The 16,215-nt window shown below is 35.5% G+C and overlaps 1 protein-coding gene across 1 annotated transcript in view; it reads right to left on the minus strand.

Moving 5' to 3' along the window:
- The window catches only part of SLC44A5 (solute carrier family 44 member 5), a 312,707-nt gene that overhangs the window by 260,160 nt on the left and 36,332 nt on the right, over positions 1-16,215 (minus strand). The window lies entirely within an intron of this gene.

The following is a 16,215-nucleotide window of genomic DNA, read 5'->3' on the forward strand; positions in this document are numbered from 1 at the left end:
AATTCTTGTTTAAAGAAACATGATTTAAAAAATTGATTGATGAGTATTAAAAACAGACTCACGCAGGCTTTCTACATGCCAACCTCAACACCATTATAATGGGTGGGTAAGCCAGTGGGTAGACTGATGGACCTAGTGATAAACAAATTACCTTAATCATACAAAAATACACCCTGCTAATTTTAAAAGCACAGATTTCCAGGCCATTTTTTTTCACTTGGGCTTTCCCCTCACCTCTGAATGCTCAGAGAACCTTGCTCACAGTAACTAATTCAAGAAATCTAGCCCTCTGGAGTTTCTGTCATGTTTAAGAAATGATGACACACTTCAATATTGATCATCAGCACAGCACATAGAAGAGTTTACCATTTGTGGCTCTGTGATTTTGTAGTGACGTATTTACTTTCTAGATGTTATCTTTAGCTTTCTATCTCACACATTCCATATTTATAGCTATAAAATAATTGTAAGTGATAACTTTCCCAACTCTTTCAACTTTGTTATTAAACAATTTCAAGAATGTGGGGGAATTTGAAAAATTTAATTTCAATCTATTACTGACAGCATATAGCAGAAGCCAGTGCAATCGTTTCGAAAATTAATAAACCAAGAATAGAAAAACTTGAGCTTACAGAAGTTTTACTGCCTTTTCTAATAAACCTCATGTTTCCAGAAAACATATTATTAGAACTATATTTCTCATTTCTGTTTTACTTCTTTTATCCATAATCACTATATCCTAGCTGAAAATATTTATATTTTCTAGACTTTGGTTTCCCTCAATTCAATTTAATTCAGTTTAATAAATATTATTGACTACCTGCTGGGAGCCAGCCCACTATTCCAGGTTTTTAGGAGTCAAAGATTAATAAGACATATTTTCTAACTCTTATGAAGTTCATAGTTTAATTAGCATATTGTTTTTTGTTATACAAAACCTCTGGCCTCACTTTCATTTCAATCAGAATTGCCCTACTTTTACCAGTTGTGTATTTTGTGGTTTGATAAAAGGTATTATGGCTTTAAGATGTCTGAAAACTCACTGGTCTGGAGGAAGTAACAGACATTTAAATACAGTGTTATATGGGTAATAATAATTGTATTTTCTCAGCCTGGGTTCTCCAGAATACAGAGCCTAAGACTAAGGAGTATGAGTCAAAGAACAAGATTTAGGGACGAGGGATCAAAGCAGGGAAGAAAGGAGAGTCAAAAAAAAAAAAAAAAAAGATTTGTTATTGAACTGACTGGTCACCCATACAGATGGTTGGATACTCAGCCTTATAGGACACCTTAATAACTTCCCAAGGAAAGGAAGCGGGGAGCATTTACCCATTACTCTGCTCTTCATGGGTCGAGGATGTCCCCCCAGGGCTTTAACTCCCCATCATTTCTTGTGTGACACATGCTGAGTGCTGAGCAAAATCCCAGGGATATTCCATGCTACTTCACCATCAAGTAAAGAATCTATAGAGGGTGGAGTGGGGAAGTGAGAGGTGAACTGAGGCAGGGCACTGTCAAGTTGTGTCTGCATGAAGATGGACAGCATCTTCAAAGAAATGATCAGTGCAGTTGTGGCTGGAATAAGAGGTGAGGCCAAGAAAATTTAAAGTGGTGCAAGAAGCATCTGCTGCAAGTATGTATAAGGGACAGACGCAGAACAAAGTAGAGAATAATTAATTCTGCCTGGAAGGAGAGGAGTCAGAAAAAGATTTACATATAACGCTCCAGAAAAAAAAAAATTAAATGGCAAAAGAGGGTGGGTATTCCAGACAGTAGGAACAGTTTTTCAATAAGACACAAAGGTTTGGACCAGCCAGATATGTTTGAAGAACTGTAAGAAAATCAGTATTCCTGGAATTGAAGCAGTATTAGATTAAGTTAGGGATGTGGCCAACACCCAAAACATAATGAATTTGATAAACCATGTTAGGAGTTTAAATTCAGTATCAGAAAAAACGGAAAGTCATTGAGTGGTTTTTAAATGAAAAGGTGAATTTGGGAAAGGGTGTAAATGGAATACTACAAATTAACATTATTATATTTGTGAAATGAGAAGTGGAATGTGTGAAAAGTAGGAACAGAAAAAGGTAGAATATCACTTTAAAATAGGCTATACTAGTTAAGGACATATATTTTTTTAAGCCCTAGAGCAACCACTGAAAAATAATCATAATAAAAGATATAGCTAAGAAGCCAATAGAGGAAATAAAAATGAAACACACACAAACACAAAAATATTCAATCAGCCCAAAAGAAGTCAAGAAATGAGCAACAGAGGAAAAAACAGAAGGGACAAAATAGAGAAAAAAAGTAAACAGTACACTTAAATTCAAACATGTCAATAATTACACTAAATGTAAATTGACTAGTACCCCCAATTAAGAGAATAAATCAATGAAACATGGTTGAACCTCATGGATATTATGCCAACTGAAAGAAACTGGAAACAAAGTGTACATACTGAATAATTTAATTATTATGAAAGTTTAAGTAAGACAAACCACTTTACTTTGAAATCGGATTAGTAGTTGCCTGGGATAGAGGGTTGCAAAAGACCGACAGTCTGAAACTGTCAAGGTACATGAGTAAATTTTTGAGGGAGATTAAAAAGTTCTGTATCTTAGTTGGCTTGGTGGTTATACAGGTCTAAACATTTTTCAAAGTCATTGATCTGTACACTTAGAATGTGTGAGGTTTATTGTTTATGAATTGTATCTAAACAAATTAGATTTTCAAAAAGCAGCAAGCATGTCTTAAGTTTCTGACTTGAATGAACCAGTAAGTGGTGATGATGGAGACAGTAAAGGAAGAAGAGAGAAGATTTGGCTTCACCTAAGAGGGCTGTTTCCTTGGAGTACCAGTTTGAAACTACACAACTATGCTAGGGGCTGGGAGAGCAAGGATGAATAAGACTCAGTTCCTCTATCTTGATGGGTAAGCACATAGTCTAATGGAGGACATTTGAAAACAACTTAGATTAACATACTATGAGAAATGCTCCTTTAGGCTTAGAACAAAGTATTCTATGAGAGAGATACCTAATGTGTTAATTTAAAATAATTGAAAATACTCAAAATTCCTCATCAATAGGTGAAAACAAATGGTTGTATATGTATACCATAAAAAATACTATTTCAACAATAAAAAGAAATGTGGTCAAACATGCAAAAACATGGATGAATCTCTAAATAATTATGTTGAGTGAAAGAAGCTAGACTCATTCTGCCTCAAAAAAAAGAAGACACACTGTCTGGTCCCATTCATATGAAGCTCTAAAAACTGAAAATAGGTGGTGGTCTGTGGGGAGAGGAGGGTGGGAAGTGATGGAATGGAGGGAGGACAAAGGGACATGAAGAAGTCATTGTGGGCGATGGATATTTTCATTACGGTGATGGTCTGAATCTTTTTATGAGCCCTCTTCCTCCAGGCAGAATTAATTATGCTCTATTCTCTTCTATTTCTGTGTCTTATATCGGTTTCACAGGTACTACATATGTCAAAACTTACCAAACTGATCATTTTAAATGCATACAGTTCACTGAAGCCAATAAAACTCAACAAAACTGTCCTTTAATATGCCAAAAAGAATCTTGGGGAATGAGAGAGAGAGATCATGTTATAGTTGCACTGAGTAGCACATGATCCACGTTACGACGTAAATTTTTAACACTAAATATAATGAAGAAAATGTTCAAGTTGGAATATGATGTTAGCCAACCCTCATTTAGTGTTTCCTCTGAGCCAGGCACTTGGCTGTTCCTCTCACATCATCCCACTTCATCCCCACATCAACCCTATGAAGTAGGTAGCTTTAATAATCCCAAGTTATAAATGAGGAAACTGAGGACACAGAGTTAGAAATGTGTTCAACTGTAACAGAATAACCAGCCCCAGTGGCTTAAACGAGAAATGGCTGTTGTTAAAAACAAACACCAAAAAAACAAGAAGGCTGGAGGTAGGCAACTCAGGTGTGTTGTAGCTGCTACGTGGACAAGGGCGGGAAGGCCCTTTCTCCTTCCGCAACACCGTGCATTGTGTGCTTATTGCCTCTAAGTTACATGGTAGCTCCTGCGCTTTCCAGCATCACAGGACTCCAGGCAGAAAGCAGAGAGACAGAGAAGCAGGAAAAGACAGAAGGGTCCTGCTAGCTGAACACCCTCACATCCCCAGGGGCCCCACCCGGCAGGCTTTTGCTTATTTATCATTGACCAGAATTGTGTCACGTGGCCACTGGGAGACTGCTAGAAAGCAGAGGAGATAGATGGAGGCCAAAGGGGCAAACCAGTGATTTCTGCCTCAGCTACTAACAGGTGGAGGCAGGCTTTGACCTAGATTTATTTACCAAGCTTGTTGCTAACTATGATTTTATATAAATAGAGTTTTCCATAAATTCTTCCAAAAGCCACCTTAGTATGCCAAGCAAGGGGGAAAAGTTTCATCCTGAGGAACATGGACTTGATAGAATATGAATGCTACAGGGAGCACGTAGGTGTTTGTTAAGTGACACATTTATTTCTTTGATAAGAGCAAGTGTAATTAAGGAAAAAGCTTTTCTGTTTTTCCTTAAAGTGGAAGGAGTACAGGGACGCGAGAAGTGAGAAATGGTGACCTATCGTTTAACTCCACGTACTTTCTATCTAATCAATAGCTTTACCTCTCGTGTTACCCCGTGATGTAGCACCAGTTCCTGAATCTCATATCTAGAAAGTTCTCTGTTCTATCAGGGCAATTTTCACATTCTACAAGTTTCATCTGAGTGTGAAGAAGAGACAGAAGAGACAGAGGCAGAATATCATCTCTAGGAAAATAAATTTTTAAGACAAGGAAAGAAAAAGAAGGCTTAAATGTTTCTACAATGACTGAAATCCAAACCACACTCCAGTCATAATTTCCAGCTCTGTGATCAAGCCCATACACATTATGTAAATACCGTGTGCCAGTGTCCTGGTCAGTTAGACTGGATCTCATTCACTTGCTTAAGAATTCAGTAGAATTGAAAAGCATTTTTTCAAGTATTAAATATGATATGAGTGTTAATTGTTATTCATGAATCTATTAATATATAAATTTTGGTCAGTGAGCCAAACATTAAGAATCTACTTTTTCAGTCCAAATTATTAAAGCTTCATTATATATTAGCCCACTCCAAAAACGTAAATTCAGCAGCCATTTATTGAGAATCTGTGAGCCATGCATTGTGCTAGGGTCAGAAGCAAAATAAAGCATAGTCCCTGCCCTCCAAAAAAAGCCAGTCTAATGATGACAATTTGAAAAATGCTATGGTAGAGATGTATATACAATTGGCACAATAAATATCCTTCCAGTATAATTTCTGTTTCCTTCACATTTTTCATCTTTATTACTTCTTTAGAAGTAACAGCAAGATAGTTGAGTAAAATGTTCAAGCAATAGCAAGGACACTGTAGAGTTTATGCCTGAGAGGTTTTAGAAACATACTATCTAAAATTTTTATCACTTGATAAAATGTAACACAAATTTTGATGTAGGCCCTGAGACCTTAATACTGAATCACTGTCATAAAACCAACACTGTCTGATCTGAGAAAAACACATTCATGTGGAATCAAATTCCTGCAAAGGGAAGGAAAGTTCAGTGATCTCAGCCGCACATTCCATGCCACCCCCCACCCAAACCAACAAAACACAAAATAGATTATTATAAAACAAAATTCATATAATCTCAATGACAGAGACTCAAGATTCCCAAAGGTATCAGGGAGTCAGTGTATAAACACTAAGGGCTAATCAACCATCTGCCACATTTCAGGCACCGTGGTAGATGTGCAAACATTGATTTGCTCACAAGAAGCCTATTAGCTATTGATAAGAAAAGTCTGACAAGCAGAAACCCATGAAAAAATAAGTGTGTTCTTAAAGTGTCAAACTGAACTGTTCAGAGTATTAGAAATTGTAGTAAATAAACAGTTCTTAACCAGCAGTAATTGGCTCAAACAAGTGTAATAGGAAATCATGATGAACGATTGGGAAAAAGAAGGCAAAACTGAGATAGGGTGGTAAGTGATGGGCAGAATATGAACATACTGAAACAGCAGGGGGATGTAGAGGAAATATTCTAGGGAGTAAGGAATTGGAGGAGCTGGTGGGAATTGGACTGGGATCTTATGAAAATTAAATGAAGTAATTTATGTAAAGTGCTTGACACCTAATGATTGAGTGGCACATCCAGGACCAGTGTTAAACCTCACCTCCACACAATCTCAGAGAAGTTCTCATTAAAAGCAAACAAACAAACAAACAAAAGAACATTTACAGGGACATGAAAGTCAGCAAAATTTCAGTTTGCTGACATGGCATCCCAGACAGGAGAGACTCCATCTTAGATCCGGAAAGTTATTCCAACAGTATTCATATAAACGAAACTACTTTCAGGTCGAACTGATCTCCTTTGCAGTAACTCTCTATGCCCTCAATAAAACCTCACTTATTCCAGGAAAAAAAAAAAAAAAAAACAATGAAGAAACAAACAGCAACAACAACAACAAAGACAAAACAAAGCCTCTTTAAGAGTTTAAGTGAAGGGGAAGGAAATTTTCCTAGCCCTCCTAAAAATGCCTCATTGCATTCCCATCCTTACTTCTGAGTGGCTTGCTCAAGCCCCTTAAAATCACAGTAGTTCTATGAACATTTATCCCTTTACCACAAAACCTCCTCTCAAATATAATTAAATTATTCATATGATTTATGATGTAACTTCAGAGAAGTTGCCAATCCCCAGACTCACTTACTCATCCTTAGCACTTTGTATGGTGCCCGGCACAAAGCAGGTGCCTATCGACTACTCATTCAGATGTTTATTACATGACATCAAAAGCACAAGTGAAAAAAGAAAAACTAGATAAACTGGATTTCATAAAAACTTTAAAACTTTTTGTGCTGCAAATGATACAATCAAGAAAGTAAAGAGACAACCCACAGAATGGGAGGAAATATTTGCAAATCATACATCTGATAAAGGACCTGTATCTAGAATATATAAAAAATTTGATAACTTTATAATGAAAAGACAAATAGCCCAATTTAAAAATGGACAAAGATGTAAAGAGAGATTTCTCCAAATATGCATATAGCCAATGAGCACATTGAAAGTGGTTCAACATCATTAGTCACCAGGGAAATGCAATTCAAAACCACAATGAGATACCACTTCACATCCACTGGGATGGCTATAATAAAAAAGACAGTGTTGGTGAGAATATGGAAAAATTGGAACCCTCACAATTTGCCTACAGGAATACAAAATGGTACAGCCGTTTTGTAAAACAGTTTGACAGTTCCTCAAGAAGGTGAATCCCAAGTTACTCTCTGACTCAGCAATTCTACTCCTAGGTATATTCCCAAGAAAACTGAAAATATATGTCCACAGAAAACTTGTACACATGTGTCTATAGAAACATTATTCATAATAGCCAAAAAGTGGAAACCACACAAATGTGTATCAATTATTGAATGGATAAACAAAAGGTGGCATATTTCCAGACAATGGAATTTTATTTAGCCATAAAAAGTATTTATGAAATGTCCAGAATAGGCAAATCCATAGAGATAGAAAGTAAATAAGTGGTTGCCTAGGATTTGAGGATTTTGGAAGAATGGGGAGTGACTGCTAATGGGATTGGAGTTTCTTTAATGGGGGACGAAATGTCCTAATGTTGGTTTTTGATGATGGTTGCACCGTCCTGCGAATATACTAAAAAAAAAAATTGAATTGGATACTTCCAATGGGTAATGGTATAATATGTGAATTAAATCTTGAAAAAGGCTGTTTTACAAGCTTTTACATTTTTGGCAGGTTTTTATTTGTCCAACAAAGTTTTGCCTATGGTGGATTTGGTCCTCTACCTTCCTGTGCCCCAAGACTGAGCAAATGCACCCAGGGATGGAAGTAGCCTCAGTTTCTGCTCAGTTTCTCAAAACAGCCTAGTCCCTCAAAAATTATTTGTCCTCACTATAAATCACCTACTACATTAACAAATAAGCCTATATCTTACTCAGATTCCTAATTGAGTTACATTTCAGATGTATGCTTTCAGTGACCAAAACCTAAACCAAGTTGATAATAAATTAAGTACTCAATCCTATTTAGCAATGCCTACTGTAAAAATTCTAATAGGGTTAAAAATCAGCTCTGATTAAAACCACTTTGCTCCAAGACTCCCATACATCTACCCATGGGCTAATCAACACTCTGCTAGCTATTTGGTTGTGGCTTCTGGCAGCATACAAGATGTCAGTGGCTATTTCCATGGACCACTTCTATCTGAAATCTTTTCTGTGCATGATCCAAATTTACTAGAATCATAATCTGCTCTTTGCAAAATGTGAAAAAGTGGAGAAATCAATTATGTGTAATTAGACATGGAGTCTCACTATACTCTCAGAGTTTATTATTAGTAAATTTCTTGACAATAGAAAGGACAAGAATAGAAGTATTTTATTACAATGAAGCTATGCTAGGGTAATTTATTCAAACTAAAATAATTACTCTCACCCTGCTTAATATTTTTCTCTGTAGTATTTAATGCAAATTGGTATTCTTTACATGCATTTGTTGTTTCTTTTTATTATCTTTCGTCTCCCAGGGAATGTAAATACTATGAGGATAGTGACCTTGGTATTTTTCACTACGTATCTCCAGCACCTGTAACATCCAATGCTGTAGGGCTCAATATTCCAATGTTGTAAATGATCAATAAATATTTAATGAATTTATCATTTATGAAGCATTGGAAAAGTCTTATGATCTTGGCTGAATAAAATTAAAAACAAAATCAAATGCTTTAAAATTTATTTTATATCACAAAATCCCTCCAGTTTCTTGATGATCCTATCTCTACTGTATACAGAATAAGATCTGACATTTTCAACAAATTGGTGAACAAAAATGTTTGAGGTTATCACTTACTGTCATACTATGGTTATTTAAAATGTTTCGCTTATTATTGCTGTAATTTACTATGAAGTGATGGCTATAATCTGATTTGCATTGGAATACAGGAAACGAGTAAATTTTATTTGGAGATACAGGTTACTTCCACATTAATGTAATATTTTTCATTATAACAAACACAATTTTAGGATTTTTCAGTAAAATTTTGATAACCATCCTCATTGTAGATGGGAAATATTAGAGTCTAATATAACTATTTTTATTATTCACATTTCCTTTCTCCTTTGCCTTACCCCTATCACCACTCCTCTATAGAAAATTTCAATTCCTAAACATTTTTCACTTTTTAGAAATAATTCCAAAATTTATATCATGACTTTTGCATATTTTATTTTTATGAGACAGAATTTAAAAGTAATTGCTAAGATAATAATGTATCTGTTGTCTTTCTATTTCTTATGAAAATTTCCCTTAATCTTTACCTTCAGCCAACTCAGGATCTGTATTCTGCCACAGTTTCTTTATCAGATCAATGACATCACTATTCTTAGCCATGATTTTTTTTTTACTGCTATGCTTTGTTCTAGCCATCATAACATCATAGTAAGCTTCACTATGTGAAACAACTCAGGAAATAGTTCACAGGAGAATACTGAGAAGTTTTTCAAGATATATTTGTATATTATATTTCAAAAATTTAGTCTGTTTTGAGAGTATCTAGAGCTCCTTTCAATTACTGAAATTTTTATTTGTTATTTTTTCTCTTTGATAGATAATAATTAGATTCTGGGGAATTTTAAACATAGATTACACATATCTTAATATCATTAAGATAGTATAGTTCAGTTTAGTACAGTATAATTTTAAACAAGAATATTATATATGTGTATTATTCACAATAGCCAAGATGCAGAAGTAATTTAAGTGCCCACTGATGGAAGAATAAAGAAGATATGGCATACATACATACAGTCACACACACCCGTATACACACGATGGAACATTACACAGCCATAAAAAAGAATGAAATCTTGCCATTTGTGACAACATGGATGGACCTAGAGGTGTTATGCTAAGCAAAATAAGTCAGAGAAAGACAAATAACATATGATTTCACTCATGTGGAATCCAAAACAAAAACAAGGAATGAACAAATATAAAAAAACAGAAAGAGAGTCATAGATGCAGAGAACAAACAGGTAACTGCCAGAGGGGCAGGAATACAGGTATGAGTAAAATAGATGAGGGAGATTAAGGGGCACAAACTTCAAGATACAAAATAAATGAGTTATGGGGATGAAATGTACAGTGTGGGAAAATAGTCAATAATAATGTAACACTGCTATCTGTTATGTATGAAAGTTAAGAGAGTAAATCCTAAGAGTTCTCATCACAGGGAAAGATTTCTTTTTCTTTTCCTTTTATCTTGTATCTATATGAGATGACAAATGTTCACTAAACTTACTATGGTCATCACTGCATGATGTATGTAAGTCAAATCATTATGCTGTACACCTTAAACTTATATAGCACTGCATATCAATTTTATCTCAATAAAACCGGAAGAATAAAAGTGTGCAAAGAAAAGAATCCTTGCTTTGGTAGGAAAATAAAGGATTTTGGATGTAAGTAGAGTTTCACAGTAAAATCTCAGGGATAGTTTTACATCTCCCACAAAAACTGAGTTAAGCAATTGCTGAGGTTAACAGTTTAGGACCAATTGTCTTATCAACTCACTAACACTGAAGAAAAGGCTAAGATGATAAGTGTAAATCAGTCTTTTTAAAATACTCATTTGTAACTTTAATGGCACACGAGAACAAGAAGGGGCCTTATTCAGAAACCCTTCTGTAAAAGAAGTGGTTTATCTGTTGTATCTACTCTGAAACCCAAAATCTTGAGATTTTCTACCTTATCACCCCAGTTCAGATACTATCTTTAATACTATTTGGAAAAAACTATTTTTCTATAGTATTTTAAATAATGGCCAAAAAGGATTAGTTAAGAACAATGGAACCAATACCATAAGATAAACTACATATATCTGTATATATATATATATATATATATATATATATACACACACATATATATATATACAAATAATTTAGAATATGCTTTTATCCTGAAGGAATTTTAAAGTCTCCTCTGTAAGACAAGCCAGCACCACAGTCTTGGTATCAAATGTAAGGTAAGTGGTTATATTTATGTGAACTCATCATCCTAAACCACAGAATAACTGAAAATAGCACAACTGCTCCATTATATTATATATGGAGGCATTTGACTGTTTCAGTTTTCATAAAGGTGTCTGAAGATCACACAAACAGCTTATGATATTCAACTCTGCTTCAAACCAAATCCTAAGAACTGTCTTCAAAAAGTTTGACTGGAAAACATTCAGATTAGTAATGGAGAACATAAGGCAAGAATCCAAATTATGCTGCTAAAACTTTGAATCTGTACCCTGTAGCATATAGAAAAAAAGACTGGTTTATTTCCCGTGACTCTACATATTTAAATGGTGTGAAATTATATTAAAAGATTCTTGCCATCAAAGTCATGAAAACATAATTTCACCTCATATATCAGAATATTGTCCAAATACACTCTGGTTTTTTGCTACAAATTGTAAGATGCCAATGAATGATCTTGACCCAGTAATGACATGAAACGCACCGTAACCTGACAATAAACCCAAAGAAGCAGTACTGATGGCTTCCACAGGAAAAGTAGAGCTGTTTCTCCCTTTGGGAGAAATAGTTTCAAATTGAGCATTCTGATTTTATGCTGAAGTGATCCATGAGGAGAGGGGAAGAGCAAATTTGATTTTCAAGCATCAGTCAAAGGCATCAATTAGCACTATCGAAAGCTTATCAGTTTAGCTACGAGGATTTTGTGAATGGACCACCTTCCTCTTATCATGCCCCCAGCAGGAATGTCAGTATCTGCAAGTGACCTGGAGAATGAAAGGATAAATGATCAAAAATTATTTATAAATTGTTACCCATTCACAAACGTTTACCTGAAGTTTCCACCTCAGGTTAAACCTTAATGAGGTTGCCACCATCAGTGTCACTGAGTCGGCCCATTTCCAGAGCCCACGACTGGTGAGGGAGTCTTTCCATCTATTTCCATCTGAATAATCTCACATTAAATTATGCTGGAAAAAAAGCATTCATATTATTGAAAGGATGCAAAACACTGATTAGTTCATCCTCAAAATGTTTAACAAGATCTCAGCAGGAGATTAAGGGAAGTCTAGAGAGAACAATCAAGCTCTTTGCTAAATAGGAAAATTCACCTAGCCTTAGAAAATTGTCATTAATGTACAAAGTTACAGCAGCAGTAATTATGGCCAATGCCATATCCTCATATACAGGAACAAAACTCAGAATTAAAATGTGTAACAGAATGTTCTAGGAGAGTGGGATCATTCAGTAAAGGGATTCAACTTTATGTTGATGTTTGTTGTAACAGGGTCCAGCACTTTTCATATTAGCACTTGGCAGAACTACCCTTCCAGATGGTCATATCCATTTCCACTTCCCTACACATATTTCCTTCTCCTTCACTCCAGGCAGTCGAGTGGAAAGGTAGATAGTCCTCGGTGTCAGACCCAGGTTCAAGTCCTAGCTTTGCACTTACTAATTTTCCAAATCACTTTACTTCTTTGACTCTCAATTTCCTTCTCTGAAAAATGAGGGTAATCATTCCTACTTCCAGGAAAAATTATGAGAATTAAGTAATACAATTTATCCAAAGTGCCTGACACTGGAGAGCTACCATTTAAATGTGAGACGCTCCCCCTACCTGACATGGATAGAGCTTTATAAGCAGTAACTAGTATTTGAGACGCAAACTTCTGAAGTTTCCTGCAATTCAATTTGGCTTCCAAAACTTAATATGGAAAGTGCTATTTTTCACACGAATGCACTATTCAAATGTAAAAAAGAGAAAGAAAAACATTGCTGTCTTTAAATAGCATACATTCCACTGCCGGCTACCTGTTGGTGACAATGAACCAGAAACATTATGCAGTAATGAGGTACTTCTGAAATCAGTGTTTGAGGCCTGTGAGAGCTGGGAGAAAACAGAATGCCACAGCACCACAAGTTACTGAGACTTAGTGCCTGATCATTAAAGTACCAGCTCATATAAAGTTAAAAGGGGCAGAAACTTACCCCAGCACTCTTATATTATGATCCAAGTACACATGATAAGTCACTTCAGTCTACTTGTAACAACAAAAATTCTTCTATGAAATGCAGAAATCATTTTGATAGAATCAAATTAGCGACAAAAAATGCCTTTATTTTTCAAAGGTCTGAAACTGAGTCTATTAAAAAGGTCAATTCCAGCTACAGTTAAAGCAGAATATGTGTTGTCTTTCTTACTGTAATTTTACACAGTCATGCAGAATAGTCCTATCATAAAAGTTCCAATACCGGCATGAAAATAAATCATCCAGCTGAAAGGTAAATATTTGTATCATCTTTGGCAAACTTTTATTAAAACCTTTGTGAAAATATAGCCAGTTTTTTAAATAACTGAAACAAGTATATACATACGAATGAGGTATAAACTGTTATGAAGTTAGTTTGATACAATGCAGAGTACAGCAGAAATTATTTAATCCAAAAAGCTGGACAATGCATTTCTTTGTATAGTCAATAACAGATTTTAGCACAGACTTAAAGAAATGGTCCTTACATCTTCCGAAAGTAACAAATATCAAACAGCTTTCACTGGTCAAGTACTGGATGGGAATGTTGAGTGGATGCAAAGGTGGATACTCAATTTCCATGGTCTCTTTTAGACACCTAAGCTTAACGATTATATGATCTTGGAAGTAGATAAATTTAGACAGAGTCATACAACTTCTACAGGTATTCAGGTATCCCTGGTTTCTTCAGGATGCTGCACTTTTTTCCAAAGCAAAATGTGGAAAGAAAGTGTGCTACCTTCTTAAGCACAGCTCTACCTCGTATGTAATAACCCCAGAAGTTCCCCAGAGGATGTACGTCCTGTCCCAGCATTAGAATCTTTCTTATAATTTGCTAAGCAGAAATATCTGACAGTAACCAAGCAGCAATATTCTAATTATGTTACAGTAGATAAGCAACGATATATTTGTTAAAAAGAATAGGTGAGATTTGAAGAAAGATTTTCTTAGGGTACCTGGGGGTTTCTGAAGAATTGTGTATTCCAAAAATCCTAAGAAGAACGTAGAATTCCTATAGAGTAGCCAGCTTTCACGTTGTTGGATGGCAAAAAAAAAAAAAAAAAAAAAAAGCAGGGGAGGGGCAGGGGGAGGAACCTTCAGAGTAAATGACAAATGAGTAAAAATGCAGAAAACTGGAATAGTGTGGTATCACTTATACCAGTTGCTGACAGAAAAGACAGTGGGAGGTGACCTTGAAGGGATGTGTGAAATAAAACAAATGCTTAAGATTTAAGGTCTGAAAGAGCAACTAATATGCTAAAATAATTCTAAATGCTGTTCAGTTAGGTTGGGGAAGGGGGGCAAAGACCAGTTATGAGATAATTTAAGCTTTCCCACTTCTCTGAGTTTGTTGTTTTCTGAATTAATTTTATTCCATACAGATATCCGAGGGAGAAGAAAAACAGAACATAGGCTACTCATTATTGGTAGAGCAATTTCTCTGAAATAGTAGCTCATAACTTATTAATGTGTAGCTACAGCTACCTCATAGTTGCAGTAATGAGCACAGTCTTTTCAGCATATAGTTATAGTCTATGTACCTAGACACAGGGTGTCCTTCCCCACTAATAATGCTAATTTGTGGATTGGTGCCTAAGAAATTGACATTGTGGGAAAGCAGTAAATTCTATTTTGTACTTTTTCTCCATACAGGAAGCCTTCACATGGAAATCGGCAAAATAACTGTTGTGACTACAGTAGAAAATCAGTTTAAATAGAAACTCTAACGTACAGTTTGAAAGCTCCAAGAGTCTCACTAAAGCTCAAGACTTTATTATCAATGAAGAATGTATTACTTCCTATTTTTTTAAACTATTCCCATTGAAACCCCTTTAGGGAATTGGTACCCCAAAAAACTTTTTTTTTTCCAAAATAAACTTAAAGCTTAACCTTCAATATACAGTTCCTCACCAACTCTTCTGAAGGACACAAATGATCAGAAGTAGTGACAGGATAAACAGGAGATGAAGCAGAGTTTTTGCCAATTAGCCATCTAGCTCTCCTTCTTAATTCTAACAGGTCCAAATACAGGCCTCTCTCTTTTTTACTCTCTCTAGTATATTTCCTACTTTGAGAGATTCCCAAGAGCTTGATCTCTTTCTGAGAATTTTTCCTTGCTTTTCCATTCTCCATACTTCTCTCTGCTTTTTACTCCAGATTTCTCAAATTAGCACTTAGATTCCTAATTCCACAGCCTCTCACAATGAAGCAGACTGAAAAAAAATCACCACTCACCTGTAATACTTCTCGCCCATCTCCATTCAATTTATCCCTCACAAAAATAAACCATTCTAAGTCACCGCATTCTCCCTTAAAGATGTTTTTAATTTCTCTTCTCAGAGGAATCTGATGGGTCCCCTGTGTTTCCCACATCAGATCCAAACTCCTAATTATATAAATCATTTGTCAGCAATCTCCATCAATATTCACATGAACATCTTCCTACCATTTGAATTGATGAATTTTTTCTCTCACACACACATATATACACATTTATACACATACACACACCTGTGTCTTTATAAGCACTTATGCTTGTTTACAGCATTTTGTCCTCTCTCAGAAACAGAAGGCTTCTCTTGAGCCAACCATTCCTCTTCTTACGCCCCTTGAAGAGGGTTTGTGTTCATTCCGTTTTCTCCCCTATGAATGTCTAGCCTCATCATTCTGTTTTCAGATTGATTTCCCCTTTACCCAGCTGAAATCTCACACCCCTTCTGAAGTCATCCCTGATCACCCACCTGCAAATATATCTTCTCATGCCTGCTAGGCTCCATGACACATACATCTCAAACTCTCTTAACAATACTTCAAACACTCTACTGTGTGGACTATATGCTCCATAGCACACAAGCTCCTTGCAGGTTAGAATTCAAGTCTAATTCATGATTCTATCATCCACAAATAATGCATATATAATATTGATTAATCAGATCCAGGTTCAATATAGTAAAAGTACTCAAAATTATCTGCTCCTTCTGAGATTTCATTAAAAATATAATAAAGGAAAAAAAGACTAACTCACATCTCCGTTTTGTTTCCTCAGAAGCACTCTCGAGAAT

The sequence above is a fragment of the Camelus ferus genome, chromosome 13 (assembly GCF_009834535.1).
Source record: "Camelus ferus isolate YT-003-E chromosome 13, BCGSAC_Cfer_1.0, whole genome shotgun sequence".
Lineage (NCBI taxonomy): Eukaryota > Metazoa > Chordata > Mammalia > Artiodactyla > Camelidae > Camelus > Camelus ferus.